Source organism: Oryctolagus cuniculus, chromosome 9 (genome assembly GCF_051225735.1).
Source record: "Oryctolagus cuniculus isolate XC-2025 breed Fujian yellow rabbit chromosome 9, ASM5122573v1, whole genome shotgun sequence".
NCBI classification, from domain to species: Eukaryota; Metazoa; Chordata; class Mammalia; order Lagomorpha; family Leporidae; genus Oryctolagus; species Oryctolagus cuniculus.
The window spans coordinates 91,058,882-91,061,396 of NC_142875.1; positions in this window are offsets into that span (position 1 = coordinate 91,058,882).

The window sequence follows — 2,515 nt, forward strand, 5'->3', positions numbered from 1 at the left end:
CAGTGCCGGCATCCCATACGGGCACTGGTTCGAGTCCCAGCTTGCTTCACTTCCAATCCAGCTCTCTGCTATGGCTGGGAAAGCAGCAGAAGATGGTCCAAATCCTTGGGCCCCTGCACCTGCGTGGGAGACCCAAAGGAAGCTCCTGGCTCCTGGCTTTGCATCGGCACAGCTCTGGCCATTGCGGCCAATTGGGGAGTGAACCATCGGATGGAAGACCTCTCTCTCTCTTTGCCTCTCCTCCCTCCATGTAACTCTGACTTTCAAATATATAGATCTTAAAAACAAACAAATATTTCAAAAAATAAGATACCTTAAAAAATGATTCAACAGCCGGCGCCGTGGCTCAATAGGCTAATCCTCCACCTTGCGGCGCCGGCACACCGGGTTCTAGTCCCGGTTGGGGCGCCGGATTCTGTCCCGCTTGCCCCTCTTCCAGGCCAGCTCTCTGCTATGGCCAGGGAGTGCAGTGGAGGATGGCCCAGGTGCTTGGGCCCTGCACCCCATGGGAGACCAGGAAAAGCACCTGGCTCCTGGCTCCTGCCAGGATCAGCGCGGTGCGCCGGCTGCAGCGGCGGCCATTGGAGGGTGAACCAGCGGCAAAGGAAGACCTTTCTCTCTCTGTCTCTCTCTCTCACTGTCCACTCTGCCTGTCAAAAAAAAAAAAAAAAAAAAAAAAGATTCAACAGATTAAAATCAATGAATATGATATACAACATAAACTCATGTGATCATCTGAATTGATGAAGAAAAAACATCCTAGGAAATTCACTGTCCTTAGCTGGTGCCGCGGCTCAATAGGCTAATCCTCTGCCTGCACCTGGCTCCTGTCTTCAGATGGTTGCGGTGCGCCAGCCGCAACACGCTGGCCTTAGCAGCCACTTGGCGGGGCGGGGGTGAACCAACGGAAAAAGGAAGACCTTTCTCTCTGTCTCTCTCTCTCACTGTCCACTCTGCCTGTCAAAAAACAACAACAACAACAAAAAAAAAAAAAAAAAGAAAAGAAAAGAAAGAAAGAAAAGAAAATTCGCTGTCCTTTCATATTAAAAACTCAGTATAAAAGGAATACAAGGAAATTACCACAACATATCACAAGCCATCTTTGAAAAACTCAAGCTGACATATTCAATGGTGAAATCTCTAACACTTTTCTCTCAAATTTATGCTGTGGCGCAGCAGGTTAAAGCCCTGGCTTGAAGTGCCCTCATCCCATATGGGCCCTGGTTCTGGCCCTGGTTGCTCCTCTTCCGATCTAGTTCTCTGCTATGGCCTGGGAAACAGTGGAAAGACCTGGAAGAAGCTCCCGGCTTCTGACTGATCAGCTCAGCTCCAGCAGTTGTGGCCATCTGGGGAGTGAACCAGCGGATGGAAGACCACCTCTCTCTCTTTCTCTACCTCTCTCTGTAATTCTTTCAAATAATAAAATAAATCTTTAAAAAAAGAAGACAAAGACGAAGAAGAAGCAGCAAGGCTAATAGGCAAGTTAGCAAATTATCAGGATACAAAAAAGCCTCCACTCCCGATCAGTTACAACCCTATCAACTGACACTGAGCATTCTGAAAAGGAATAATACAGGATGTTTGCTTTCACCACTTTTATGTAACATGGTAATGGAAGTACTAGCCAGAGCAATTCGGCAAGAAAAAGAAAATATCTGAATTGGAAAGGGGGTACAGTTATCTTTTTTTTCAAAGACCTCATGGTCTCATATGTAGGTAACCTGAAAGATTCCACAAACATTATCTAAGAACTAATAAATTTAGTAAAGTTTCAGGATACAAAATCAATATGATTAAGTCAGTTACATTTCTATGCACTGGTAACGAACATTCTGATAATTATGAAAACTATTTCATTTATTATTGCAGCAAAAAGAATAAAATACTTAGGAATAATTTAACAAGGGCTGGCATTGTGGCATAGCATGTGTCAGAATTGCATTCCTTTTGCACATTGTTAGTGGTCTCAGTGGGTCCCTCTGAATGATCAGCCTCAAGCTGCAGTTGCCCAAAAGAAAGTTTCATTTACTTATGACTAGGAAGACAGTGGGAAGGAATCTTCCCTGAAAAAACTCCCTTTCTGTGCAGCAGTTCGCCAGGGCTTTCATAGCAAAGGTCAGGACAGTGTTCACACCTTCCTGCTCCAGCCACACACAGCTTCACCGCTGAGTATCTGAAACTCTGAGACCGATTTTTTGCAACTTGCCTTGGTTGACTGGTGGTCTGACCCCTCTGAGCACCGATTTACAAGATAAGCCTCCACGGAACATCCTCTGAAAAACAAGCTCTGAGGAGTAAACTGTGCCAGATTCCCTGCCCCTGTTTCTGTGCCCCCTCTTGCCTACATCACGCATTCTTGACTACAAGATGCACAATATCCGCCAAATGGATGCTTGTTTATCCATTTGTCGCTCCCCCTCTTCGTGGAGGAACGACACAGGACCCTGCGCTGTTTTTTGTCTGCTCGGCCCTCCCTGGGTTTGCTGCTGGTTCTTCCCGGGTTGGCTACCGTCCC